This window comes from Musca autumnalis, unplaced genomic scaffold (genome assembly GCF_047663935.1).
Source record: "Musca autumnalis isolate F117 unplaced genomic scaffold, ASM4766393v1 scaffold_4, whole genome shotgun sequence".
NCBI classification, from domain to species: Eukaryota; Metazoa; Arthropoda; class Insecta; order Diptera; family Muscidae; genus Musca; species Musca autumnalis.
Window position 1 is genome coordinate 251,083,719 of NW_027411977.1, and position 17,822 is coordinate 251,101,540.

The 17,822-nt window shown below is 33.0% G+C and overlaps 1 protein-coding gene across 2 annotated transcripts in view; it reads right to left on the reverse strand.

Annotated features, from left to right (window-relative positions):
- LOC141402335 (ankyrin repeat and BTB/POZ domain-containing protein 2) overlaps positions 1 to 15,504 on the reverse strand; it is a 39,866-nt gene extending 24,362 nt beyond the window's left edge. Inside the window, exons 1-2 of one of the 2 annotated variants that reach the window (XM_073983306.1) lie at positions 15,151 to 15,504; positions 14,657 to 15,012 (exon numbers count right to left, since the gene is read on the reverse strand). The gene's annotated coding sequence lies outside the window, so the exon portion shown is untranslated. The remainder of the gene's footprint in view (positions 1 to 14,656; positions 15,013 to 15,150) is intronic. The other variant, XM_073983307.1, reaches the window with a different exon arrangement.
- Positions 15,505 to 17,822: the final 2,318 nt, after the last annotated feature.

Genomic DNA, 17,822 nt, shown 5'->3' on the forward strand with positions numbered 1-17,822 from the left:
TCTACTAATTTTTACTATTTTTTCCGATAACATAAAGAAAAAAATGTTATCGTTGTAAAAAATAGTAGCTTCTTGCAGGTTCTGGAACAGAGCAAAATTTGCTTTTCAATTTTACAGGTTTTTGTCGGTAAACAAAAAATGAGTTACAGAATTACAGTACAGGTAATTAAAGCTCATCTAATTAGTATGTTTATTCAAAGTCAGAATTGGGGAGCGCATCAGGTTCAGCAAGTTTTTCATATTATTACATAAAAATAATAATAAATGTCCTTTTAAATCGATCAGAATCAATAATAAACTCAGTAGGCATTTGTCACTACGAGAACGTTTCCCGACTGCAAAAATCGTATGGTTGATAGTGTTTTGACAACAGTTTGTCCAACAGACACAATAACACTTCTTTGTAATACCAAAGAAACATTTGAAAACGTATGTATGAAACGTTTGCAGTTCAATTCATTAATTATAGGCATCTCAGTATGTGGCATATGGATAACTGACTTGCCTGGGCATGTGTTTCAGTCGGTTAGACTAGTATCAACTAGCTTGTTGCCAAGATCTGCTAGTGTGTGGCCGGCAATGTACAAGAAATTCAAAAAATTCTAATAATATTTGTTCTAATCGAACGACAAAAAATGTTAAACACTTAATGGAGTTTTTTAATCGATTACACTGGTCAACAAAATGGAAAAGTTGTGACTTTTTTGAATTGTAGCGCCATTTTCGCCAGTGTTTATTTGTTATTAAAATACTTTCGACACATTTGATCTATCGATGTTGCTGTAATTGGACTAGTGTTTTCCTAGGAACAAGGGAGAACAATTTAACAGTCTCATGTACTTTAGTAATGGATTTCGGTAACGAATTTGTCGTTACCGATAAAATTCAGTAGAAAAAAAACGCAACATTATAAATTAAAACTTTAAATAAATAAACGACAAAATGAATATGAAAAATGATGGACATATACAAATGTCGGGAATTCTGTCGTTAAACTGGGATTTTGATGGAGAAATAGCGAAGAAAGTATCAAATGAATTAAACAAAGTCAATTGTATATTATGCTATATTTACACCAAACGGAATTTATATGTCAAATAAGTGATGTATTTGCCAAAAACCCATGCTTTATATGCCATAGTAAAGGTTATACATACTTAATATACATAAAACATGAACATTATAACGTCGTTTCCTTTATACAAAATTATACGTGAAGACTTAGCACTTCCAACAAAAAGAGCCCGACCTTACCTTCAGAATTACATAAGAACTTTGAGGTCACAAAATGTCCAGATTTATTTGAAACATGTAGCGTATAAATGTTTTATGGAATTGAAAGCATTAAAAGGTCACGGCAAAATGTTTCGAGTTCTTTGCAATAATTAAAAATAAAAAATATTTTTCGTAAATGACAAATTCCAATTAAAATTGTTTTCTTTTCGCATATACATATCTATTTCTATACCAGTTCCCTAGTGTTATCAAACGAATTTTTTATAGATTTGCAATTTTAAATGTTTACGCCATTACACTCTCTTCCTTCTAGTTTGACTGTGGGATATAATGCAGATTGTAGTTCTTGTCTCCCACACGATTTTTCAATTGGTCATTACGAAATGTGGTCTCATAAATAATGCCACCTGTGGCGATATAAATGTATTTCCAAGAGTCGTTTACATACCTTTAAGGGATAATTTATGCACTTCGGATACGACATTTAAGATAAGTTGCACCGGTTTACATTAAAGTTCAATTAATCGCAGATTCGATTTAATGTCGCAGTATGCTGACAGTTTGTCACTTAGCAGGCTTTCGCACATGAAGGTATGGCTAACACAAAGTAAACTTTTGTTAAGACAACAAAAGACATTTCCTCGGACATTTTAAGCAAACGGAAATTGTGGTTCAAACAATACATTACAATATTGGTTCGAGAAAAATGAGGGTCTCTTAATAACACGCCAGTATAAAGAATTTCTTACAGCTACATACATATATATGCATATTTATATATACATTCATTTAAACAGATATGTACATATGTATAAGCACCCAAATGTGTTTGTATGTACGTACATACATATGTATGTTCATGAGCATATAGTCTTGTATCTACAATGTTATAAACATGCGAGGCATATAAATACTGCAGGCAAGGTAAAAAAGTAAAGAGAAACATGTTGTCTGCTCGTACTTATTTTGCAGCTGTTTGTGGGCCAGGCGAAAAAGAAAACTGTTGCCCAAATTACTGTCCAAACCAGCAAATAACAATAATAGCTTCAGATTTAAACATCACCCAAAAAAAAAAAACGGCGAAGCAAACATTTAAGAATGACCAGTGGCTGCAAATCATGACATTGTAAAAGTATAAACAGGTTCGGGAATATGTGCAATATATGCAATGTATATATCAAGCTTTTTGTAGAAAATTAACTTATGTTGAAACTGAGGTATGGGGTATTGTAACTCGCGATCAGTTTCACTAAACCATAATTTTTGACCGCATTTCGGTAAAATAAACTGTTTTAGCCCGATTCACCGAGGGGTTTCTTAAAATAATAATTTGAGCGGAAGCTGTGGTCTTACTAATGTAAAAAAATCGGAAAAAAATCGTTGAAATAAACGAGTTTCATTATGTTATTTTCCAATTAGTGGGTTTACAACACAATGTAGAGCTTAATGCTCAAAGGAGAAGTTAAAGAGTACACTTCAGAGTTGAAGTTTCTAATGTATGATTTTTTAATATATCCACTGTATCTACCTCAAACGGATGCTGACATTTTGAAACCTAAAAAATTGGGTTTTTTGAATTTTTGCTCTAATCGGGACGCGCAGCTGGATTTCCCTAAAAGCTTATTATTTGATTGTAGTACTCTCGATTTCGCATTTTTTAATGCATAACATGAGGGTGTAGCCCTCACAGGATCACAGTAATCTGCACCCAAACACGAAATTTTTGTGCGTAAATTTTTCTCAAAAACCTATTTTTTTGGTTTAAAATTTACAAACGTCATTCGATTTCCGTGGAAACCCGCGTAAATTTAGTTTTTTTACGTTCTGAATCTAACAAGCCACGACGCGTAAAAATCCACCCACTAGATCGGCGGATATCATACCCCTCAAATTTCGAAAATTTGCAAAAAATAGTTTTGAAAATATCGCATATTAAAATGCGCTTTGGATATGTCAGTTCTACTTAAATAAATAGATCTATACGCGTGTTTAAACTGCGCGAAAACAGATATTTAAAAACTCTCGTAAATCCAGAGATATAATAGATTTTTTCTAAAAATTGAGTGCGATGCTACATCCACGGTTCTTGATGGATCGCATTGAAACGGCATATAATGATGTATTTTTTAATGGTGATTATTGAAATCGGATGCGCATAAAATGTAAATGAACTTCGCGGAAATTATGACCATTTTACTGTATTTTGCACCCTTATATGCAGCAGATGCTACATCGTGGCCGCCAAATAGAATTTGACAAACTGTACATCAAATAAAAGGGATTGATTCGCTGTGTTGTAAAATCGGATGCGCATCATGTCACTTTCATAATTACGCGGTTTATATGCGTCTCAAATGTTGTAATATTCAATATAACATTATTTTAACGTTATGCCACAGTTGGAATGCCTTCTGATTTAATATAAGGTTCTAATAATATTATCCAATAGGAAAACTATAAGCGAAAAATTTGTTACAACGAAATATCATCATTATTGCGTGAAATTTTGACGAAAATGCCGAAGAACTCAAAAATTTTTCTCCAACTTTTCCTATAAAACCATAAAAAAATAAAATTAGAATAATATGATTTTAATTTTTTCGTAATATTTTCTTCGTATTTTTGCAAATAACATGAATACTATAGCTCCAACCTTCACAACTTAGGTTTCATTTTATTCCTCAAAATGTCTGGATGCTGTTATAATTTTTTTTTATATTTTTTTCGTAAGTATGAGCGCTATTGTTTCAAAAATATGTTTGTAAATACGTGAAATGATTTAACAAATTTGATTTTTCGCGAATCAATTGAGACTTTGCGATTATTTTTTGCTTCATCGCAAAGGTTACGAATTCAGTTAACGATAATTGGATATAACATCTAACTATATTAAGCTGCGATTTTTTTAGAATTTTTTCTAATTATCATAATTAAAACGGCCATATCTTTTGCGCGCAACGATCAAAGTTATTAACGAAAACAGATTTGGAATGCTGATTTTTTTCTTAATCTATGTACCAAAAATCATTGATGTAGTATCAAAAATTTTTTTTGATTTTTGTGAAATGGAAAAAACAATTTTAGACATTTTTCCTGATATCTGCAAATACAAACATAGTTGTCCTGAAACTAAAAGATATATTGAAGTTATGCATATTAAATAAGTACGAAGGGGCGAACTTTTTATACCCTCTACCTTGAACTGTATTGAAGTGACTAAGAACAATTAGTTTGATTTTGTTTAACTGATAATATTCCCTTCAATAGAGCTCATATCGGGCGTCGTCGTAGTTCTTTCCAAAACATGCTTCAGTATTTACAAATTTTCGAAATAAGCTTTTGAACTACGGGCAACACACAATATTAAATTACAGCAATCTCGGTTCAAAAAATTGACAAAGAAAACCCTCGAAATAAATAAAATTGGGCAATATCGGATAGACTTAAACCTGGATATATATGGACAGTTTGTTTGCGAGTAAGTTTTTATATTGTTCTATCTTCTTGGAACACAAAAATCCAATTAACGGCCAATTCGGTAGAAAAATGTTACTAAAATCTTCAAAAAACCTTAAATGGTGACTACGCTTATATGGTGGCTATACAAAAACCTATACTGTCTGATTTTTTTGAAGTGATGTTTTGTGCCTGTACCTTTCAGTTATTCCATTTGAATAATTTGGCTAAAACTTTCAAAACACCGAAAATCGGAGGGTACCGTTCTATGGGGGCTACCTGAAGATGAGGACCTATACCGACAAATTTCAGGCGGAAAGTTGTATACCCCCAACGAAGACTAAATACCAAATTTCAGCCACTTCTGTGGGATACTGAGGCCACAACCTTCAAAATACCGAAAATCGGGAGATACTGTTCTATGGGGGCTATATGAAGGCGTGGACCTATACAACAACATTCAGATCTTCAACGAAGACTAAATACCAAATTCCAACCATTTCGATGCAAAATTGAGGCCACAACTTTCAAAATACAGAAAATCCGGAGGTACTTTTCCATGGGGGCTATATGAAGGCATGGACCTATACCGATCAATTTCAAGTGGAAAGTTGTACACCCCTAACGAACTAACTAATTTCGGTCATTTCGGTGGAAAATTGTAAAACTTAAAAATACCGAAATTCGGGAGGTACCGTTCTATGGGAACTATATGAAAATGTATACCTATACCGACAAATTTCAGATGAAAAGTTTTGTACCCCCAACGAAGACTAAATACCAAAATCTGTGTTATAATGGCGCTGAAACCTTCAAAATACTGAAAATCGGGAGCTACCGTTCTATGGGGGATATATCAAAACATGAAGTAATAGAAACTTCTATACCAAATTACAAACATTTATCTTAAAAAATTGCAAGAAGTATACATATATGTATATACTTTATAGGCTCTCCGACGAATATTTCGATGTGTTATAAACGGAATGACAAATTTAATTATACCCTCCATATTATCCATATCATATCCATATTATGGAAATTGTAAAGTGACAAAGTCTAGAAGAAAATGTATGTATGTATGTATTTTTAACACGAATTTTAAACTACGAGGATATGATCGTTTTACTTTCGACTAGTTACATAATCCCTTTTAAATTGTTGATTTGATAATTCTGCGAGTAACTGCCTCAGATCAGCAGGCATATCAGAAATCCAGAAATTAAAACAAAACTCTTAATGATAAAAACCTAAACAATATCGACTGCTGGCACAACAACAATCTTAACGAACAAACAATCAGCATCTTTAATGATGATTAATTACGACACACAAACTTCTTGGCATCTTCTTAGTATGCTAATGATATGCTGCTAGTGGGAAGGAGACAAGCTCGCACAAACACGCACAAATACTGGTATTATTGACAAATTGATGTTGAAAGGAATCTCTAATGCCTTGAGCAATTACAAGCAAAATCGCACAACAATCTATGTATGTATATTACGAGTGGAGTTTACGTTGAAACTCGAGGATGGTTACGTCTGTTTTTCAAGGTAGTCGATCATTCATTGATATGAATTTAAACTTGTTATATGAATGCTGGGTAAAATGTTAGTAATGGAGTGCGAATTAATTCTAAAATATGCCGTGAAATCACTACTTCACATTTCATTAGTTCCAACTTGTTATTGCTTGACCCAGTAGATGTAGGTCTATGTCTACATAATTACCGAAAGAATCTTCAACAAATCAATACATACACGCTAAATACGATATAATATCCATATAATCTAACAAAAAGACCTCGAGCTCGTTTTATTTACTACATTTAAAGTAATCAAAATAAAGGTCGAATTAAATAACCAAAAAAATCAAAATCTAACAAAATCTTGTTTCTGTTCTTAAGGAATTCGGGAAGAGCACATATTATTGCACAATGAACTCCAACTGCAAAATATTAATTTATTCAATTAAATAGTGCTCAATAGTCTCCAAAGGCCAATGAAAAGTAAAACAATATTTCTTTTAATAATAAAAAATACAACTACTACATACATATGAATATCTTATAAAACTAAACAAAAACCTTATCTTATAATTGGCTCCTCAACCATAACGACAAAAGCTTAAAAACTGAAATCTGACAGAGAGTTTTTTATGGTTTAGTCTCAGAAAAATCAAAAATCATTTAATATTTGTTTTTTTTTTTTAAATCGGCTCAGAGTTAGATATATCTACCACATATATTTGACCGAAATATATATACATCTAAAAAATGGTACAAGCTAGGAAAAGTTACATAAGCCAGTCTTGCAGAGAAATTTCATTGCTATAAGATTTTCTTAGGTCCCATGCCGATAGGACTTGCCGTATTCCATCAAAATCGCGAAACGCTAACAAAAAAAACCTAAAAATGTAAATTGAGCTTCTTTATCTCAAAAATTGTACAGCCTGAGAACACATCATAAACGTCAATCCTGTAGAGAATTTTCACAGCTACAACATTTTCTTTAGCTCCACTTCAATTGGACTTGCAGTTTCCAAACAAAATCGTGAAAACCCAAAAAACACCTAAAAATGTGAATTCTGACCGCGATTTATTTAAAAATCCCTACAACGATTTTTTCTTGTTTTTGGATTTTTATCATAAATGAACATTGCTGTTTCAGAATTCACAAAAACTTTCCCTGTGTAAGCGGTATTCATTAAAAGTTAGTTAAGGCACACCCTTCATTACATTGTCTTATAAGGGGGCGATACAGTCAGTGCATTGTCCCAATTTGAACTTCAATATCTCAAAAATGGTAAAACCTACGAAAATACCGTAAAGGTCAATCTTGTAGAGAATTTTCATAGCTACTACATTTTCTTCAGTCTCATTTTGATAGGACTTGTGGTTTCAAAGCAAAATCGTGAAAACCTAAACAACCCCTAAAAATGTCAACTTGAATCGCGATTTATTTAAAAAGCGCTCCGGCGATTTTTTTTTTTTGCTCTTTGATTTTTCTCATCTATAAACATTGTAGTTTCAGAATCCGCAAAAACTTCCCAAGTGTAAGCACCTTCCATTTAAATTTGATTCAAGAGCACCGTGATTAGGTCTGTTCCAGTACTGCAAGAATCTACTAACTTTTACTATTTTTTCGATAACATAATGGAAAAAAAGTTATCGTAGTAAAAAATAGTAGTTTCTTGCAGATTCTGAAACAGAGCAATTTTGTAATAATTATTATAAATTACACTGTGAACCGAAATTTTGGGACAGAGACAATTCCTTTTGGGGATGAAAGCCCTTGGTGAGTATATTAAGAATACCGAAGAACAGATCCGCCGTGAGCCGAACTTCCGAGTTATGGCGAGATGCATTTTCTGCTGAAGACCCTGCCAGGCATCTGGAATTAGCGTTATATCTTCGTTAACTGTTGTCCTAGCTTATTTATGAGATGACATGTCAGTCAAATGGAATGAGGATTATTTTCGTAGAGCATTTCGACCTTCTAACTCGCTTCCTTCAATGTCCATTTCGTCCCTTATTTTAAGAGCCGCTATAAAAGTACCACAAAATGACGTTTTTCAGCATCGAAATGTTCTGCAAAAATGTCGCGCAAAAAATTTTAGGTACGGCTCTCATTGACAACTAATCGATTTTGTCTCGTTTTGGTGGTCGTTTTGTGCAGTTACCCGGTTTTTTTGCAAATGCTAATATGATATACAAATTTATGTATGTACGTACATAATTGAGCGCATATATTTGCATTGGATATTGATATTCGATATCCATAAATTAATTATCTTTCTTTATAGTCACAAAGCGATGTGATCGACTGTTAAATTAGCAGTATATTTGATATGACAATAATAATAACATGACAATATAACAGAAATCGAAGCCATACCCATAAACACACACTACTGCTCACTTGAATAGCGTTTCCTATTAAGGGATGAGCCCAGTTGTAAGGCCAATAAAAACATTTTCATGATTTTTTTTTTCAAGAAAACTACGAAACTATTTTGGTAGATTTACTACAAAACTACGAACCTTTTTTGGGCTTATTTAGAACACAAATATAACAGAAATCGAAGCCATACCCATAAACACACACTACTGCTCACTTGAATAGCGTTTCCTATTAAGGGATGAGCCCAGTTGTAAGGCCAATAAAAACATTTTCATGATTTTTTTTTTCAAGAAAACTACGAAACTATTTTGGTAGATTTACTACAAAACTACGAACCTTTTTTGGGCTTATTTAGAACACAAAGATATAGTCCTTCATCGATCGATCCACTTGACAATTTTAACACATATTCTATGCAAAGCTCGATTTACTCGCGACTGAAAATTTGGGGGAGGTGGTAATTTTTCTTTTATTGCAATTTTTTTGTTGGTGGGGTATTTTTTACTTTGGTGGTGGGGAGGGGGCAAGTTGCCCCCCTCCCCCATCAAATTGCTTGAATTCGAAAAGAGTTTCACTCGCGAGTGAAATTCGAGTGATTTCTAGCGAGTATTCGGGGCTCTCATTCTATGCTAATTATTCTTTGAAATAAGCCAACATGTTTTTTTAATTTCTGAAATTTACAAGTGGGTGTCAGGACATCGTTCAACACAAATATTTGATATTACTTGGTATTTTTTAGAATCCCTATAAAAATTTACAGATTCTAAAATGTCGCATTAGATTCAAGCCTCACAAAGTTAGTGGGATTTTGAGTTTAAGAGATCGTAATTAAAATAAAGTCAAGGCTAACAAAATCGGACGAAAGAGTCAATATTTTAACTTTTTAGAAAGGTGCTCATTAAAAATATGACCAATCACCTTATTGCTGACAAAGACCAACAGAGCCGGGGAGTAATGGCAGTATTTTAAGAAATCATTAATACGATCAGTATGTTCGATAAAATATGCGTATGAGCCATATCTAAAATTATCATCAACGTATAGCTAAAATTAAGAAAATGCTAAAATAATGCAATCGCATCTCATATCGAATACAGCTCATTTAAAATGTTTTAAAAATAAATAATAAGCCAAAAAAGTTTAGCTGGCAAATTGGTCAACTTTTTTCAGAACAACCTAGTGTGGAGAAAGTAGTGATACAGAGTTTTTTATTTATTTATTTAATTCTTTGTGATGTAACCATAATAAAATTGTATTTAAAACTTTTTAAATAAGTTCCGATGTGATGAAATTTAGCAAAAGAGTGACATTTACAATCCCCGGTACCTTAAAAAAAATTTTTGATTCAATTCCTTAAGCCTGATACTATAAAGTTGAAATGTGTAACAGTTTTCGAAAGGGGAATTTTAGTCCGAGGAAAACATATGCCCAAGGTAGTTGTGTAGGGTATCACATGGTCGGCTCAGCCCTTTCTTGGTTGCTTTGCTTTGCAAATAGACAAATTTATAGTAGGTTGCTGACAACTGGCATCTCTCATACGCTCTTCTTCTTCTTCAAAAGGAAATGAGTTTGTGTCCTAAGTCTTTTGTTCTGACGTAAATATTTTGTGAACTAACATGGCTGTCGCCTTTATTTAATTTATTTATTTTTTCTATATTTTTGTACACTTATCATTAAAAATGTAATTTCACTACTTTTGTTAATTCATTTATATTTAATTTCATAAGAAGTAAATTAAGAATTTCCATTACAGTTTCTAACAAAATCCTTTTTTCGAATTCATATAATGGAACCGTTTCGTTCCCTTTAAAATACCGCCTTAAGGAGTTCGTACATTTTTTTTTTAAATTTGGAAAAAAATTGAGATATAATGGTTTTAAAAGTTGGACAAATATTACGAACCCATGAATTGTCTGTAAGTAAAATTTCAACTGTCATTGTCAATTATGTATGTTGCTTTCGAATATTAAGGTAAATACATACATACATTAGTAAACAAAAGAATGACATGCTTTACGAGAGACTTATTAACTGTTTTGACATGTTTTGCAGTATTGATCGATTCGAGTTTGTAACTCTTATCATTCAAAATTTTCATTTCTTTTAATTGCCTTACACATTGATACAATCATATGTGTATATTTAGGCATTTATACAGACCAACGATTGGATCGGGGTGAAGCATGACGGAGAAAGTGTTTGTCTGTCTGGTCTGGCATGCATACGTTCAAAGTAATACATGCGCATACCCAAACGAACCCAGAAACCTCGCTATTTATTGTCTCGACCTGAGCGTACGTCCAGTTAACAAACAAACCCAAACAAAAATTGGGTCAGTGTTGTCATGAAATGAATTTTTGTATGTATGTATGTGCATTCTTTCATACACACATAATATGTTTTGCTAGAAATTCGAATGAAAGATGGCAGTGTTTTTGTTTTGATCATTAACAATAAAACGCCCATTGACATTTAAGACGTTATTCATGTATTTTGTCCGATTCATTCGCTAGGATCTTCGTTTAATTTTGACAACCCCAATGGAAATGTAACGATAACTAATTTGTTCCACATAAACAAATTATGTTTCTTAAATCTTATTTTTTTTAATTGAGTCTTTGTGTGAGCGTGGGTCGGGCACAGTGGCGATTTGTTGTTACGAACATAATTAACTAAACAAATGTTTGAATGCTTATGTTGGAATCATTGTACAAAGTACATATTTAAATTAGCAAAACCCAAAGAGCAGAACAAATGAAAAAGGTCACACACATACGCACACATTGACGTTTCTATGCAAAGCTGTGGTGAATCGATGGTGGTGTCATAGGCAAAATAACAAGAAAGAATTTATTGTCTTGACATGATTTTATGCTTTGGATTCGTCGAACAGGTTATGAGCTATTCAAATATAGCTTTTTAACATTTTTGTTAGATTTACACACATAGAGATTAGACAGGCAGATATTAAACACACCAACAAAAATCAAGGCTTGTGTTGTCTTTTTTGTTTTATTCGGCCAAAAACTAAGTTCTAAGTGTAGAAATTTTGAAAGCTTCAATAGGCAAAATTAACAGCCTGTTCATGTATGTCGATAAGAAAATGAATGCGCAAGAAAAACTACCAAATTTGAATGTGTTTTTCAAATTTGTTTTTTGTTTTGAAGTAAAAGCGAAGGCAATAATATTTCAAAAACTAAAGTTTGGGTGTCTTTCATGCGCACACATTTTCGTTTCGAAATACATAAACTGGGGGTGAGGCAAACACTCTAACGAAAAAAACTAAAAAACAATACGTTCATATTTATGTAGAGCGAAAATAGAATAATATCTGAGATATTCCGGTAAATTTGTGTTACCTTTGTATGTAAGCTACACAGTGTTTCAAATTGCCACAAAGTATATACAGTATGCAAAGTTCATATTCGTACACCCCTAAAAAATGAATAAAATCGTTATTAACTTCATATTTTATGTGCAAATATGAAATAATTAATAGGAATTACCATTACGAAGAAAGATTTAATAATAACAAAACAAATTTTTAATTTATTCCGTCATTTAGGTATAGATGGCGCCTGTGTGGGTGGCAAAGTTCGTATTCGTACACCTATAAGCACTATATATTTGGAGTTTTTAAGGATTTTCAAAGCAAAATACCGCAAATTGCTGTTCTTTTCTTCTTTTGGAATGCCTCTGCTATAGAAATATTTAAAAATTACGGTAATTTTATTAAAAATTTTATATGAATAAAAAGTCGGACGAATATTTGAAATACTTAAGAAAAATATGCTAGATATGATTAACTATTGCAATTTATTCCCGAATTTTTGACGAAAATAGCTAATAGCAGTCCTTCTGTAACAATATTCGAGGTCTAATATGAAAATAAATGTTGTCAGCGTTTCGAAATGCAAGGAAACGTAATCCGGGCTTAGGTAAAGTAAACACATTTTTGGTTTTTACTTGGTAAAAATCGCAAGTTTCGTTTTATATATGACATAAAATGTATTGAAGTTTTAGAATACGGTTTCGAAAATCATTTTATGTCGAAAACTGTGAGAAATTATGAAGAAAAATGAAACTGTACAAATTTTCATACTGTCTGCGTACGACTGAAATTCTACGCTTACTATGAACGAGGGTTATGGCTGCCAAAATTGCGAAAATAATGGTTTTTACTTCTTGAAAATTATATTTCTTTACCGAAGGATCCAAAATGAGTACAAAAATGTCAAAAGAATGAAGTAAATTGTCCAGGAAAGAACGTGGGGTAACCTTTTGAAGAAATTCATTATTTCTGGGGGAAATGTTCTTCCTTAAAAATTTACTATTCCTCGTAATTTCCGATATGTCTTGACATAAAATGATTTTCGAAACCGTATTCTAAAACTTCAATACATTTAATGTCAAATATAAAACGAAACTTGCGATTTTCACCAAGTAAATGCCAAAAATGTGTTAACTTTACCTAAGCCCGGATTACGTTTCTTTGCATTTCCAAACGCTGACCACATTTATTTTTATATTAGACCTCGAATATTGTTACATATGGACTGCAGTTAGCTATTTTCGTCCAAAATTCGGGAATAAATTGCAATAGTTAATCATATCTAACACATTTTTCTTAAGTATTTCAAATATTCGTCCGATTTTTTATTCATGCAAAATTTTTAATAAAATTACCGTAATTTTTAAATATTTCTATAGCATAGGCATTCCAAAAGAAGAAAAGAACAAAAATTTGCGGTATTTTGCTTTGAAAATCTTTAAAAACTCCAAATATATAGTGCTTATAGGTGTACGAATACGAACTTTGCCACCCACACAGGCGCCATCTATACCTAAATGACGGAATAAATTAAAAATTTGTTTTGTTACTCTTAAATCTTTCTTCGTTATTGTAATTCCTATCAATTATTTCATATTTGCACATAAAATATGGAATTATTAACGATTTTATTCATTTTTTAAGGATGTACGAATATGAACTTTGCATACTGTATATGAAATTTAAACTTAGCTGAAAATGGAATATAAAATATTGAAATTTATGAAAAACTCGACAATGTCGTAAAAATTTCTCATTTTTAATATTCCGGGCCTGTTTCTAAAATTACATTTTCATAAAAACCTGATTGCCGAATTCAATGTAGCGAATAAAAAAAAAAAAACAAATGGCAAAATAACTTCTTATGAGACTTGACTACTCAAGTTCCATCGACCAGAGATGGCCTGGAAAAAAACGAGATATACTTTCCCGACGTATAGTACATATAATAGACAACTGTGACAAACGTAAAAAAAGAAAAAGCGATAAAATTATCTTTAGATTGTCTAAGATATGTACAGCTGTTCATCAATTCGGATTCTATTTTAACCTTTCGCTGGGTCCGAAGGGTGTGTTGAGTATAGTACACCATAACTTTCAGAGTTGTTTTTCATAGCAGACAAGAAAAGAAGAAAGAAAATGTGGCTACATCCTACTGAGGGGATTTTTGACCGCCCAAAAATGTAATGCTCTGGTAAGGAATTTAACCTTCTGAGTGCAGGGTGGGCTAGTTTACCACTGTTCCACAGTGGCTTCTTGTGATCATTAGATGACTGAATTATTTAAACATTGAACATTGAACATTAGCTTTACTTCGTTTTGTATCTATATTTTGCCCATATATAAATAAATTCTCTGTTCCAGAACCTGCAAGAAGCTACTATTTTTTACCACGATAACATATTTTCCTTTGTGTTATCGGAAAAAATAGTAAAAAGTTGTAGATTCTTGCAGTACTGGAACAGACCAAAAAATACATAAAAATTATCCTACACAATCGAATACTGCAAAAATGTTCTATGTCATCATGCAATTCATGTCATGGTTCAAACCCATTTATTTATAAATAAAAAATACAAAAAAAAATTATTCTACTCAATCGAATACTGCAAAAATGTTCTATGTCATCATGCAGTTCATGTTATGGTTCAAAACCATTTATTTTTTTGGTAATTTGTGGAATTCGGCCCGGTGTCCCACCCCCTCTTCAATTACGAATTGAGCTTACCTTAAGAATAATTACGATTTGCAGCAGCCCAACGTTTTTGCCTCGAACAAATAATCCACAACTCCTTCCTGTTGACGATGCTGGGTTCGCTGTTGTTGGTGCTTTTGACTGGTATCGCCACTATTATCCCTGGCCAAAACTTGTCTAGCAACTAAGTACATACAGACATTCGTACATACAAATATATGTATGTATAAAGGTGAGTACCTATACATGTCGCTCTAGTACATAGATTTCGATTTGGCCATTGTTGTTCGTTGCACAATTCGAATTTCGATTTCTAGTTTTCCTTTGCCATGTATTAGGTTTAGGTTATGTGTGTAAGCTTGAATGTACTTGTAGCCAACTTCTTAACACTTTAATTTAAAAATAATTTATTAAATTATGTTAAAGCTATTCCACGACCATTGAATTTATAAATTAACGTAGGTGTGTGTGTGTGTTTTTTTATAACAATATATTTCACTTTGACTCAAACGAAACACATTACATACATTAATTATCATAAACTTTTATTATAATTTGTAGTTGAATCAACTGTTGACAAAATTATTGTTATTTAAATAAATATTGAATATATTGTTTTGTTTTAATTAATATTGCAATTAGGTACAAATATGTATATTTGTGTGTATAAATATGTTGGTGTACTTCAATTCACAACAATGTTTGCACTTTCAACACCTCTGTTTTGCTCTTTTAATTTGTTTTTTTATGCTTCGGGTATGCGCGGCTTTGTGTGCGTTTGTTTTTAAGCTAGTCTCCTTTATTAGTATTGTTTAAACGATCGGCACGCGCACCGCTCAAGTCAGAATGGTTCTTCTCTTTGAGAGTTCAAATCACAACTGTGGCTAAAATTGCTTATAGCCAATCCAACAACTCTAAACAACATTGGTTGGTGAGCTGGTCTCTGGAGTTGTATTGTGTTGAGTGGTGCTTGTGTTTTTTTAATCTTTTTTCGGCTTTTACCAGTTGTGGCAACGAGTATCCAATACACAGATAATATTGTTTGGTTGAATTTAAGCAAGAGCGAAATTGCTAGTATTGTTGGTGACCAAGAAACCTGTTACACGGAAAGGCTATTAGGAACCGTCATTAGAAGTAAGTTCGTTCGATCGATCGCCACATAATTTTACACCAAATTTGAATTTGATAGAAGTTTTACAATTCGTGCCAAAATATACCATCAGGCTTTTGTTGCTCTTGCATATTATACACATGTATGTAATGTGTATAAATATTTCATATTATCGACATTTTTGTTAGTCCCTAACACATTAATTTGTTGTTCTTTAACCTAATACGCACAAATTATAACAACTTAAATTGTTTTTCAAAATATTGTACTTGTTTTTATCTATCCCACGACAAGAAATAAAATTTTATAAAATATTGACTCTACCGCATCAGAGGAATTATTATCAATTTTATGTTCTTAGGGTATCCGATGGTCGCACTGCCCAACTACATCTTCCTGGTAATGTTTTTGTTGTTGTCAAATTCCCCACAAAATCTAGTTTTGAGAAAACAACTCAAGTCGAACCGAAAAACAAAAATTTTGAGAAATTCCTTTCAGTCGATTTTTTTTACGAAAATAAAGAAGCATTTTTTCTCCACAGCCAGACAATTAATCATTAGTTTCAATTATAACAAGTTTTTTAATGAAAACATTTTTTATCACAGTTTTTGCAGGACGAGAAATATTGTGCTGGATAACATGGAATTAAGTCTCTCTCGGGAAGTCAATGCCTTGATGCGTCGATGTGATACTCGATTATCCAGTAAGTTGGAAGAGGAACGATGAGAATGTACGAAGAAAGACTTGATCGCCCTATATTCCAGCAAGAACTCTATAGGTAAAGGTTGGGACCAAATGTCCCACCATGATCTGCACCGTCTTAACTTACGAGTGTCTGGTCATACTCTAGATAATAAATCGAAGCTTTTAATTCATTTCTGGAACAGTAAAAAACACTCCACTTCTGGTACAGTATCAGGCATTTAAGTTACCTAGATGCAAAGAAAACTACACATTTCAATAAAGCAGTGAAGGCCTGGGTACATACGCTGCCTCGCTTGGTTGCCTTGCTTTCCTGCTTCATTTCTGACATAACATAAAATAAAAGGCCTTTACTTCATCATTATACCCTCCACCATAATATGGAGGGTATAATTAAATTTGTCATTCCGTTTGTAACACATCGAGATATTCATCGAAGACACTACAAAGTGTATATATTCTTGATCAGGGAAAAAGTCTAAGTCGATATTACAATGTACGTCTATCCGTCCGTCCGTCTGTTGAAATCAAGATACAGGTCGCAATTTTTAACATCGAGCTTTGTAATTTGGTATAGAAGTTTCTATTTACTACTAGGATGTTTGGTATTGCAAATGGGCTATATCGGTCCACGTTTTGATATAGCCCCCATTGAACGGCACCACCCGATTTTCGGTATTTTGAAGGTTTTAGCCTCATTATCAAACCGAACTGGCAGAAATTTGGTACTTAGTCTTCGTTGGGGGTATAAAACTTTCCCCCTGAAACTTGTCGGTATATGTTCACGCCTTCATATAGCCCCCATTGAACGGTACCTCCCGATATTCGGTATTTTGAAGGTGGTGGCCACAATAATCAACCGAAATGGCTGAAATTTGGTATTCGGTCTTCATTTGGGGTAGTAAACGTTCCATATGAAATGTGTGGATATAGGTCCACGCCTTCATATGGCCCCCATAGAACGTACCTCCCGATTTTCGGTGTTCTGAAGGTTGTGGCCTCAATATTCCTCAGAAATGGCTGGAATTTGGTAATAAGTCTTCGTTGGGGGTATACAACTTTCCCTCTGAAACTATTCGGTATAGGTCCACGCCTTAGTATAGCCCCCATAGAACGGTACCTCCCTATTTCCGGTATTTTGAAGGTTATGGGCTCAATAATCCACCGAAATGGCTGAAATTTGGTATTCATTTGGGGTATTAAACGATCCACATGAAATCTGTCGGTATTGGTCCACGCCTTAGTATAGCCCCCATAGAACGGTACCTCCCTATTTCCGGTATTTTGAAGGTTGTGGCCTCAATTTTCCACCGAAACTGCTGAAATTTGGTATTTAGTCTTCATTTAGGCTATCCAACGTTCCATATGAAGTTTGTCGGTATAGGT